We start from the raw sequence: 12,866 nt of genomic DNA, 5'->3' as shown, positions 1-12,866 counted from the left end.
AAGGAAGGAAGGAAGGAAGGAAGGAAAAAAGAAGCCAATCCAAAGGACTCACAGAAGCTCACATACAATCAAGACAACTCCACTTTTCTCTCCAGTGAATCCCATCTTCCTCCAGGGAGCTATCCAAGCCCTAAGACTTACATCAACATCCTTTGGTTGAGACTCTCCTTGAAGGGAAATGCTCTTAGGGCTGTGTGAATCAATCCCTCCTTGTCGGAGAGTCCCCATTGGTCCTCTTGACTCACACTTAGATTACTCAAGGTTGGCAGCTCTTCTCCCCACCCCCCCGACCATCTCCCTTGCTTCCCTCACCACCACCACCACATCTCCAAATTCCCCAATGGGCATCTTACTCTTGGAGTAGCTGTCATTTCATTCACACATGCAAATCTTCTCACTTCTCTCCCTAAGCTAAGCAATCAAAGGTGGAGTTCCCACATGAAAAAGCTGATTCTGCTCCCCAGGACAGGCTATGGGGACACAAGTGGGCCCAGACAGCAAAGTCTCAGCAGGATGAGACAGAATAGCTCAGAACCCAGCTCTGTGGGTTTCATGATTACCACACACTATTACTTAGTGCTTTAAGGTTTGCAAAGAGCTTTATGAATATTCTCTTATTTGATCCTCCAACAACCTTAGGAAGGAGGTGTTATTATATTCCCATTTCATAGCTAAAAGAATTGAGGCAGACAGAAGTGACTAGCCCAGAGTCACACAGCTAGGAAGTGAGAGGGAGATTCTAACCCCAAGTCCATCCAACTCCAGATCCTATTCAAGCTGTTTCTGTTGGGTTATATCATGGACCTAATGAGGTTAAAACCATTATTTCAACCCCCACGTAGGCTGTTTAGCTTTGTCCATAGACAGTACCCTGACCCTAGTCTGACATCTCACGTGGTAACAGACCTACAGAATGTCAAAGTTGAAGACACCATTACAATCACTTAGTCCAGCCTCCTTGTGTTACAGATGAAGAGATCAAGGGCCCTGAGGTCACCCAGCTCCAGAGGGTCAGAGCTCCAACAGGTCCACTAGTTCTAAAATGGAATCTATTCTCAGTGTGCAGACTCATCACAATTCTTGGAATAATCTCCCTGTCAATTAAGTCATTGCTATCACAGGATATCACTCCAAGGGACTGTGTGGGGGCGAATTCCTGATTCTCTCCAGCTTCCTCCAATGCTAGGAGGTATCAAGTGCAAACCCTGATTTTGTTGCTCCTTTCTCCTTTCACACCCTCCTCCTGGAATCTGAGGGGTTTTCTCCCTCAGCCTGAATTCAAATGCCATCCCTTCTGAAGACAAAAGAAGAGCTCTCACCTCAGGAAGCTTTCAAAATGTACTCTGGCTGTGACACTGCATCATATTCTTAATAGAAAATGATTCTGGACAAATCAGCGATTGCCATTGTTAGCTAAAGCCTGTCTGATAGAAAAAATTGGCTGAGAGCAGTTAATGAGCTATAATGGCTCTGAATCTCTCCAGGGACTTCTCTCTCACACCTGGCAGGGGAAGCAGGCTGAAAACCCAGGATAAGTGAATAACAACCAAGGGCCAGAAGCTGAGGGAAAACACGGGGTTTCAGCATAAGCTACATTGGCCAAAATGGGAGAGAGAGAAGGGAGGGTGGATCGATCAAGGGAGAGAAGTACAACAAGGTAAGGTAGAATATCTAGCTATTCTGGGAAGTGAAGTTTGATGTTACCAGAGTATGTGAGGTGGTGTGGAGAGACAGAGCAGATAGAGACAAAGAAAGACAGACAGACAGAGACAAAAAGAGAAACAGAGACAGAAAAAGACAGAGAGAGATAGAGACAGAGGGATATAGAACAGAGACCAGAGACACAGAAAGAAATTGAGAGAGAGAGAGAGAAAGCAGAGATGGACAGAGAAGTAGAGAAAGAGACAGAGAGAGGGAAGGGAGAGAGAAATTGAAGAGATAGACACAGAGTGAGATAGAGATAGAAATACAGAAGGGGGAGGAGAATCAGAGAGGCAAAGACAGAGACAGAGATACAGAGACAGACAAAGCAAAAGATAAGCCAAGAGATAGAGACAAAGACACAGCAACATATGGCGACAGAGAGTCAAAGACAGAGAAAGAGTAACAGGGACAAAAGGAGAAAAATGAAAGAGGGAGACAGAATATAGAGAAAAGAGTAAAAGCAAGTAGAGCAAAGGGAAGGGAAGAATGGGGACAAAGAGAGAGGAAGTGAAGGAAGACAAGCAAAAGAGAAAAAGAAATAAAGGGAGGGGAAGGAGAAGAGGGAAGCCAGAGCCAAAAAAGGAAGAGGGAGTGAGCTCAGTACCATTCACAGACCCCAAATGGCTCTGGCCAGGGCCCCAAGGGGCTAGTTTTGGCTCCTCCCATCCTTCTGCAACCTCCTAGGTGTCCTCAGGACCAGCTACTTAACCCTGGGTGAGCCCCATTTCCTTGTCTGTAAAGCTGGGGTGGGTGAGGACCGAATGAGACAGCATACATATAAACAGTGCTTTGTAACATGCTTGTGATGTCTTTAGAGAAATTTGACCTTTTGGGCTTTTCAGGTCATGAGGCAACCTCACTGGGTGTGCTCCTCTACAGATGCTTAGCAGGGGGGCTCTGAGAGTTGCTGTGCACAAAAAATGTATCCCCTTGTAGACACCCCAGTGGTGAGGTTCTGAACCTAGCTGGGCTGGTGCTCAGATGGCAAGAATACAATCCATCCCTGGGTCTGTAGCCAAGTCTGTCCTGCTTGGAAGGACATCCAAAGCCTTGGCTGCCAGGGGCTGCTTTCTGGAGCCAGAGTCCAGGACCACCTCCAAAGCCCAAAGAGGACTTTGGAGTCATATAAATCTCAGGGAGAGAAATCTCCCTTCTTTCAAGATGGTAACTCTCATTACAAAACCATCTGCTGCCAGATCAATGCTCCCTATGCAGAGATCTGCAGTTTCACAGGGTTTGATGCTATCAGCTCTGTGTCATCCACCATTAGGAGCCTCTGGAGGCCCCTACCATGCACAAAGAATTCTTCCTTGGACTGAGACTCTGCATTGGATCTCCATGATAGCAGAGAACATCTTTGGTGAGCTTAATCTCCTTGTTTTGCCTTTAGTCTTACATTAATGGTATGAGAGAAGGATTGGACAAGGTCCTCCATTCTACCCAGGGGCAGGTAAGTGGACTACAGGTAAAAGCCCTGGACTTGGAGCTGAAAGATCCGAGTTTGAATCTTGCCATACTCACTTACTGGCTGTGTGACCCTGGCTAAGCAATTTAACCTCTCTTGGCCTCAGTTTCTTCATCTGAAAAATGGGGATAATACATCTTATTCCTAGCATTTTTGTGAGGATCTAATGAGATAACACATATAAAGTGGTTTGTCAACCTTAAGTGCTATATAAATGCTAGCTGTTATCATTATGCCTTTCAAAGAATCTTGTAGGACTGTAACACATGCCTGTTGGAGCAGAGCCTTTGGTTTCATTTTGCTTCTACTCAAATGAATGCTTTTTAAAATAGTCAAATTATAAATGCAGTAGGTTCTTGCATTGTCTGCATCTCTAAGCTCATGTGTGATTGTAATGATGTGGTTTTCTGTGGAATATCATTTGCAAAAATTTCTGTGGGTGGGGAGGTAGCTATTGATTTCTTCCTCTGGTAGATTTCCTTTGACATTAATAAAGTCTGAGGCTCCCCCCACCCCAACACACACCACCCCCTTGATTCTAATATCCTCTTTTCTGACATCTGGAGAATTGATCCCTCATCAGGCTCTAGAATACTGTAGCCCACCTGGTTAAAATTCATAATTATGCAGAAGTTTGGCCAACCATCCACACAGAAAAAACCAAATGGATGAAGAATGACTATTTTCCAGACTATGTTAAGCAGTTAGATAGATAGTTTGTGATTTGAGCTAACATTTCTATAGCACATTAAGGTCTGTAAAACATTACTTCATAATAACCCTTGATGTCCTTTTCTTGAAGACCTCTAGTGAGTGGGAAGCCGCCCCTTCCCCAGCAGCCTTTTCTCTTCCCTTCTCCTCCACAAATAGCTCTAGTCATTAGGGAATTCTCGCTGACATCAGGCCTGGAAGGGCCTTTGTGCAGCTTTTACCCATAGCTCCTAGTTCAGCTCTCTCATCTCCCTCAACACAACCTGTCCAGCACTTGAAAGCACCACCTCTCGTATGTCCCCAGAGCCTTCTCTGCTTCAGGAAGAAAGCATCCAGTCCCATCAAGGGACTTTGTCCTGAAGGGTTGTTCCCAGCCCCCCAAGAAAGAGGCCGCCCCTTGAACTGAGGCAGCTCCGAGATGGCACCACATTCATGCTTGCTTACTTACTGTGTGCACACGCTGGAAGGGCATCAATTCCCAGGGGGCATGATGCAATGACTCCTTGTTTGGCAGTACACAAGAAGGCCCTGGCTCACACATACACTCACTCACACACACACACACACACACACACACACACACACACGTCTGTGAGCATCAAACAACTAAGGGAGCAAAGTCAGGTTTACTGTCTTCATCTAATTGCTTCCTCTTTAAGGCTCTTGTCCATGTGACCCCACCAGCCCTGCAGGTGTCGAGAACTGCACCATTATGGATCTTTGCCTTCCAATCAATCATTTGATGCATTAAGTGGGATGAATGCAGCAAACAGATTCCCCTTGGTCAGTATGTCCAGGTTTTGGAGCCCCAGAGGATTACTTAGAGAGTGTGAGGAGAAGGGAGGGAAGGCAGAGAGCTGCTGACCCAAAGGAGAGAGCTGGGTGGGAAGGGCACTGGGACTTGGAGTCAACAGATAAGAGTCCTCATTCGGGCACTGCCAGGTGTGGGATCCTAGGCCACGTACCCTCTCTGGGCCTCAGTTTCCTTGTGCCTTTGATGAGATTACCTGGTGTCTAAAGCTACTTCCAGCTCCATTATCCAAGGATCATGTCATTCTCAAGGACAAGCCTAGCTGGTAAGGCTTTTCACATAAACCCAATGACCACACGCTTCCCCAGGGTGGTCGCAATCCATGAGCCCAAGCCGGCCTCTGTATTAACACCAGCCACATGCAGCATTATTGGTGGGGGAGGTCTGATAATCCACACTTCAAGAACATATGAGAGGACAGCCCTGGCGCATGGGATGGGACATGGGAGTCATCTAGCCCAATGCCCTCATCTGCAGATGAGAAAAATAGGGCCAAGGGAGGGAAAGTGACTTGCTGGAATTTGAACTCAAGTTTTCTTACCTTGGTTCTAGGGCTCTCTTACTACTTGTTGTATGATAAGGATTAGGAAGAAGCAGAAAGAACCTTCCGTGCCTGCCCTCCTGGAATATCTGGCATTGAAAGCCCTTCATGACAGAGCTCAGTGCCTAGCTTTTTAGTCCCACAGAATGCTCCTCTCTATCATGTAACCCACTTTCCACTGATAGACACCAGTGTCCATTCTCCGAGCCTGACTACTAGTATTCAACTCCCAAGGCTATTGGGAGGGTCCAATGAGATCACCTATGTAAAGGAAGTCACTTCCCACTCTGCCTCAGTTTCTTCCTCTGTAAAATGGGGTTAACAGGAGCAGGGGCCTCATGGGATTATTGTGAGGGTCAAATAAAAATAACCCATGCAAAGATCCCTTGGAATTGGCACCCTGCAATAGCAAAGACTTAATTGACAGGAAGAGTTCCCTGCATGTGGTGGTGAGTTTGCACTGAGCCGTCCATTCACTGAGAGCCAATTCTATTTTGGAACTGATGGCACCTGTTGCAGCTCTGCCCCTCAGAAGCTGGGTGATCTTGGGTAAGTCATTTTCTTTGGCTGGGTCTCATCTATGCTAAATGATCTCAATGGTATTTTCCAGTTTTGATATTCTGTGGGTCTGTTACCAGGTGAGATGTCTGTAGGTGGGGCTAGAAAACGTAATGCATTTTGCCAATCTTATAGTGCTACAGAAGTGTTTGCTATTGTTGTTGTTGAATTGGCTAGACCATAGAGTGTGTAAAGGGGAGTAATGTGCAATGAACCTGGTAAGGAAGACTGGAATCAGATTTCAAAGGGTTTTCAAAGGTCTAACAGATGAGCTTGACCTCGATTCTAAGGCAGTGGGGTCCCCTGGAACTTGAACAAATGAATGAATGAACCTACAGATGAATGGATGAATGAAATACTTAGAGAATAAAAGCAAGAGAGAAATAATCACATAGTATGATCTGAATACAAAATATTGAGGGGATGTATAATAGTGCCATGATCACCAGGAAGAGGATGAGTCAGGAAAATATCCGGAAAAGGTGAATCTTAAAACTTATTTATTCATTCTTTTGAAAAAGAGCTGAGTTGTGTGGGCTTAAAGATCTAAATCTCTATGGAAAAATCCTTTGCTGCCTTAGACTCTGAATTCCTATTGGCTTAATTCAGGGTCAGTGTCAGTCTTCCTGTTCTGAGTCTGGTATAGCCAGGGGCGGAAAGCACTGGACGAATGCTCTTTCACGGGGATATTTCCTGTAGGGCCAAGTCTTGAAGGAAGGGGGAGATCTCTGGGAGGAACCGAGCTCAACTGACCACCTCCCAGGGAAGTGCACAGAGGTGTTACCTGCAGTGATGTCAGACCTGGAATGATGGTAAAGCATTCCTCTGAAGACTAAGGTGGTGTGCTCAATTACACAGAGTTGAAACTGATCAGTACCAGGAGGACCAGGATGTTCTAGGGATGATCCCTTCATCAGTGAATCAGAGTACATTCTCAAATGCTACTTAACATGTCTGAACCTGGAAATGCTTCTTATAGCACTGGTCACTGAGCTATTTATTTACTCCCGACCCTCCTAAGTTCTGGAATCCCCTAAACAGAGCCTGTCACTCCCCAATCCAGCCCAGGTTGGCGGGAGAAAGAGAATGTTGGTGAAGTGCTCTCATTCCTTGTCTAGTGTCTGCCTTGTAGCATCCACTGGCATCTTCCTAGGCCTCAGTTTACTTACTTATAAACTGAGTTTTCTTTCAGTCTGAAATCCTTTGATCGTGAAGTCTTTTCTGAGCTTCCTAGTTGCTAACATCCTTCCTTTCCCTCCCCAGTTTTCTTTGTATTTAATCATATGCACACATACTTTGCATGTGTTTTTACATATACATATTGTCTTCCTGGAGAGAATGTAAGCTCTTTGACAGCAGGCACTATATAATACCTGCTCTGATGTCACCAATCCTTAAGAAATGGCGATCTAGGCGGCAACTAGGTGGTGCAGTGGATAAAGCACTGGCTCTGGATTTAGGAGGCCCTATGTTCAAATCCGGCCTCAGACACTTGACACTTACTAGCTGTGTGACCCTGGGCAAGTCACTTAACCCTCATTGCCCCACCAAAAAAAAAAAAGAAATGGTGATCCATTGATTGATCTAATGGTTGCCATCAGCTGCCTGCCATGTCTTCTCTGCCATAGAAAGCATAGAGGAAGATCTCAAACAAAGGTAGGAACTGGCCTTGGCATATAGGAGGGACTGATGGTAAGTGATGAGTGGATGTCTGGGTCTGGGGGAATTCAGCCTTCTGGTAGGTGGTGAGCTTCACAGGCAGACAGATTTAGAGCCAGAAGGAACCTTAGTCCTCACATTCTCCAACTCTTCCATTTTTACAGAAGAAGAAACTGAGGCCCAAGGTCACAGGATAAATGATAGCATTGGGAATGGCACTAAGACCCCCCAACTCCAAATGCAGCATCTTTTTTCCACTCCTTAACTCCTGTGGGTTTAACAATGACAATGACAATGACTGATAGAATAAAGATGCCTGTTATTTCAATAGACTTGAAAGGTCTGAAGGGGACTTTGCATCTATTATTTCATCTGATCTTCAAAGGAAATCTCAAAAGATAGATTCTACAGATATTATTTTGCCCATTTTATGGATGAGTAAACTGATATTCAGAGAGGTTAAGGGATTTGCCCACAGTCCTACAATTAGTAAGTCTCAGGGGCAGGATTTAAATCTATGTTTTGATTCATGAAATACACCCTAACACTTTTTCTGAGGGGAAGGGGAGGGGTTTGATGGGTCTCTTGGTTGAGTTCAACATCCAAGGTTATAGCACTATGGGTACTAAGGTGTACTACACATTACCACTTTAAAATCTTAGATGCTTATAGGATTATAGACTAGAAGGCTCCACAAACAACATTTAGTCTACACCCCACCCATCACATTTACTGGGGAGGTAACAAAGAAATGGCGTGTCCAAGGTCCCACAGGTATAAACTGGCAAAAGCAGGGTTGGAACTCCATGCCCTTGGATTATAAATCCCTCACACTAAGCTGCCCCTACTCTTCTCTTTTTATCTGCTCATGTGTAAAATCAATGTCCTGATTTGGGGGAAGGAAAGACTCCACTAGGCTGAGGGGCAATTAGCTGCTAGTGAGTCCATGGACATGTGGGGTAGATCTTTCCCTGGCTAGTCACAGCCTTATATGAAGGGTTGGTTCTCTGCTGCCAATCTTTCTCTTAACCCCCACCATAAATGGGTTGGCTCTGCAGTCCCTTTGTACACAGTCAGCTGACTGAAGGGAGGAAGACCAAGAATAATCCCTTAGCCCAGAAAAAGATGTTAGCTTTTCTCTCCCCCAAGGCCATCCATGGGAAGGACTTCCCTGTTTTAGCCAATGGGTCTGCATGTAGGTTCTCATCTCTATGATGAAGCTCAGGTGGCAAAAGGCTGAAGGTAGAGGGACAGACCCAGATAACCTCTCAAGGTCCTTTCCAATGACTAAAAGATGTAGGAGTCAAGGCAAGTGAACGATTGTCACTGTCGGGAATTAGAAGTGAGCTATATTTGTCACTGGGTAAGAGATGCCAATTACCCCATCACTAACCATCCAGACCACATTCCCTCTCCTGTGCTTTTTATTCCCTTTGCTTCTTACAGACCTCAGAAGAGGGGACAAACAGTCATTCAGGGAAGTGTTCATTTGTCTGGAAGGTCAGAGGAGATGGCATGGGCTGGGGCACCAGGAATGTCAGTGGGGTTCATCCATGACATTCCTCACTCAGCTCAAGCACTCAAGAGGATTAGAGCTGATTGTTAAGCTGATCACACGTCATCATTGACTCTGTCCCTGTCCCACAGAAACACACAGGCAAATACTCCCAATGGAAAGATAGACAGAGATGGGAATATGGGGAAAGGAGAGGAGGGGAAGGAAGGGGGGAGACAGAGAGAGAGAGAGAGAGAGAGAGAGAGAGAGAGAGAGAGAGAGAGCCATAAATGCCAAACGAGATATGTTCCTTAATACAAGAAATGACACTGCAGCCTCCAGCAAAATGGCCGACCCTCAAGCACAATTTTAAGACCCAAATCAAGATTCTCCTTTTCCCTATTCCAATCCCTAGTTTCTATTTTTAAGCAAGTTGTTTCCATTACATCTTTTAAAATATCTGTCATTCTGTAGTCACCACCCTCAACTTTGTCCCCTTTGAAGGCACTGCCCCTTTCTGTCCCTGAGAATGGGTTGAAGATATCAATCAGCTCATTGATTAGAGAGATTCTGAATCCGCAACCACCTCCACCACCCCCATCAAGGTGCTCCTTTAATATGTCTGCTAAATCCTCTAGTTAAATCTCCCCCAGAAAAATCCATTATCACATCTGCTCCAGCCTTCTTTAATCCCAGCAAACCACCTGGGGAATACAGAGATTTGGGGTGGAAACAGCCTGGTCCAACCAGGTGGATGTTCTGAATTCATCTCCTGTATTCTATTTCATTTCCTGAAATTTTATTTTTCCAAAGAAATTGGTTGTAAGAATCTGATCAGCCTGGGCTTGAGATGGTGGGTGGTTGGCAGGTAAGAAGAAGAGAGTGTTTCAGCTCAGAGCCAAGCAGCCCCTCTCCTAGGCCCTATGACTCGGCATTCTCATCACAGGAGAATAGGAGGGTGGGGTAGTGACTAGAGCCAGTGCTGTCTTTCTATTCTCCCTGTCTAGATTTCCTAGCCCAGCCTCTCGCACTATCTGGAAAATGGTCCTATCTCTGGCTGCAAAGAAGCCCAGCTCCTCTTACTCACTGGGGATGTGTGCCAATGGCTAACCTCCTGGGGATGGAGCAGTGTGGGGTTGGAGAGGGAGGATAGAAAGGGCGAGTCGTACTGAGCAAGCAAGGAAAAGGATGAAGGGAAATGGGAGACGGCTTGAGTGGGGGAGGGGGGGAAGCAGCATCTAGGCTCATTTAGAAATAAACCCAAACCTCACTCCAGTGCTGGAATGGTCCGAGAGATCCTCGTCATTTCAAAACTGTTTTGTGGACAAGATACGAAGCTCACCTAGCCCAGAGTGGCGGGGTACGAGCCAGGAAGACCGACCGATTGCATCTTGGGTAATGAGCAAGGAGCAATAGTCACTACTTACCAGGGAAGCAATTTTGCCTTTCCTGCCCGATCTAGCTCCAGCCTCTCCCTGGCTGGTTTTTTTTCCACTTCAGCTCCTGTATCTAGATTCCCCAGAGAGTCCTCTTCTCATCCTTCCTCCTCCCTCCTTGATCTCCATCACTACCAACACCACCTGCATCTCCATTCCTTTTCTCACCTCCACCTCCAATCTTCCTCCCCATCTCCATCACTACCAATACCACCCGCATCTCCAACTCCATCCCCATCGCTATCCCCCCCACTTCCCAGGCCCCTCCTGCCTGCTGCAAAGGTTAACCAGAGACCTGTCAGACTAGGCGTGGTGACGCCGATCGCCAGCCATCCTGAACCCAACCGCCCCCTCCCCCATAACCACTCCCTGCCACAGCCCTATATCCTCAGGGATGTTTTCCTGCTGGTTGGAGGGGGGCGATATTTGGGTCCTCCTCTGTCTCCCTCTCTTGCCCACATGATGCGGGCACGGTGGGGGTCGTGGGGATGGGCAGGCAGGCAGTAATGTTAATAGAAAAGTGTTGTTTTTCCCTTCCCCTCCTCCACCCCCATTCAGGACTTGGGCACAAAGGCTCCGATTCCCGTGAATCTGCCTCATTGTTCTGCCCTGAAAAAGAGCCAAGTGCAGACTGGGGGCGGGGAGAGAGGCACAGAGGGCCCGAGGGACTGGGAGGCAAACGCCTAGTGCCGGCTGGGCGAGCTTCTCTCCACGGGATGCCCGTGGGATGAGCGCTCAGCCCTCTGCAGAAGCCCTGCCGCCTTGACGTATCAGAGGGTGATGGGGGGCCCACCATGGTTGCCCCAAGCTTTTCCCGGGAGCTGGGGGAGGGGGTGGCAAAAAGGCAAGAGGAAGGGCGAGGGCTCCCGCCCCGGACCCTTCAGAAATGGGGTGGGGGGGGGAATACAACCAAACATACGCGCGCGCACACACACACACACACACACACACACACACACACACATCCACCGCAATCCACCAAGGCGGGTCACTTCTGCGCTTACCTCCCGCTGCGGGTCACTGGGTCCTGGCGCTCACGCCTGGATCCTCGGAGGCTGGCATCGGGGACAGCTCCCGACGATGGCGCTAGGGCCGGGCTGCGTTTTCTTCTGCTCTTCCGAGTCGCCTGCCGCCTTCTCGTGACTGTCTCTGCAGGTTCACTGCTCACCGCTCCCCCTCCCGCCCTGCCTGCCAGCCACCCCCCCTCCCTGGCTGCCCTCCCTGCCTGTCTGCCTGCTGGTTGGCTGCGCCGAGCAGGCGAGCCCGGCCGTCGTCAGCTTGCAGGGATGGATGGGAGGAGGCTTTTCAGGGCTCGAGCTCACAGCTGCGCTTGCTGGTGCTGATGATGGAGCTGTGACATCATCGGTCCCAGGAGCTGGTCCCCCACTGCGGAATTGCCTCAGCCACCCGGGATAGCGAGAAGGAGCCAGGAAAAGAGGAGGGAAGGAAGGAAGAGATGAGAAGAAATAAGACCATGCCTGGCCCCGGCCATTCGCTCACGCACTTAGCCTCTCTCTCTCCTTGCACGCAAGAATAGGGTGTCTCCATCCTGCCCACCGCCCAGGTCGGAGATAATAGGAACCCTTATCTAAGTCTGGACTTTTGAATACACCCAGAATGTGAATGCTTCCTTAGGGAGTCTGGGGCGGGGGGAGGACCTGGGCTTGTTCATAACTGTTCCCCACCCCACCCCCATCAAACCTAGCACTGCCTATAGGCAGCTGCTTCATCTAGGTTTGAATGAAGGCACACCTTACACACACATATGTACACACACTGTTCATGTACATATACATATGCTTAGGAATAGGTGACCTCCGAGTTCTCTACCATCTTACAAGCTATGATCACAATTCTTTAATTATAATCTGTCTCTGTCTTTCTTCTCCATACTTAACTCCATATGTGTAGCACCTTTTACTGAATGTTTTCCCATAAATTGGGGCACTAGTTTTCCTACTGCTTTTCAGGGGTCCACACTTCTAAAATATCCTTCCCCAGTAGGTTGATTGCAAGGAAAAAGAAAATGTTTAGGGATGGAAGTGATGGGCTTGTCCTGAGGAAGCGATTTCTCTTCTTTTATGGGAAAATACTCGAACTTTAAAAAAAATTTTTCTTGCAGGGCTATGGGGGTTAAATGACTTGCCCAGGGTCATACAGCCGGTAAGTGTCAGGTGTCCGAGGCTAGATTTGAACTCAGGTCCTCCTGAATCCAGGGCTGGTGCTTTATCCACTGTGCCACCTAGCTTCCCCCTAAGCTTTTCTACATTTTCCAAAAAGCTGTTGGGTTTCCTTTATGTGTACCAGTAATTGATTGATACATCCTCACTCCCAATCATACCCATTTAGGGGTAAGGTTCAAATTTTAGCTATGTATGTGTGTGCGCGCACATATGTCCACTGAAGATGAATGCCTGTTGCTCAGAATATGTATAATAATTATACATATTTTGATCCTGTATTCAGAAAATATACCCCATTTCAGA

The 12,866-nt window shown here is 47.3% G+C and overlaps 1 protein-coding gene across 17 annotated transcripts in view; it reads right to left on the bottom strand.

Moving 5' to 3' along the window:
• Positions 1-11,571, bottom strand: part of KIF1A (kinesin family member 1A) — a 186,739-nt gene extending 175,168 nt beyond the window's left edge. For all 17 annotated transcript variants that reach the window (XM_043994534.1, XM_043994535.1, XM_043994537.1 and 14 more), the window contains exon 1: positions 11,385-11,571. The gene's annotated coding sequence lies outside the window, so the exon portion shown is untranslated. The remainder of the gene's footprint in view (positions 1-11,384) is intronic.
• Positions 11,572-12,866: the final 1,295 nt, after the last annotated feature.

Source organism: Dromiciops gliroides, chromosome 3 (genome assembly GCF_019393635.1).
Source record: "Dromiciops gliroides isolate mDroGli1 chromosome 3, mDroGli1.pri, whole genome shotgun sequence".
NCBI classification, from domain to species: Eukaryota; Metazoa; Chordata; class Mammalia; order Microbiotheria; family Microbiotheriidae; genus Dromiciops; species Dromiciops gliroides.
The sequence above is the reverse complement of the archived record's forward strand: the minus strand, read 5'-3'. Positions and strand labels throughout refer to the sequence as shown.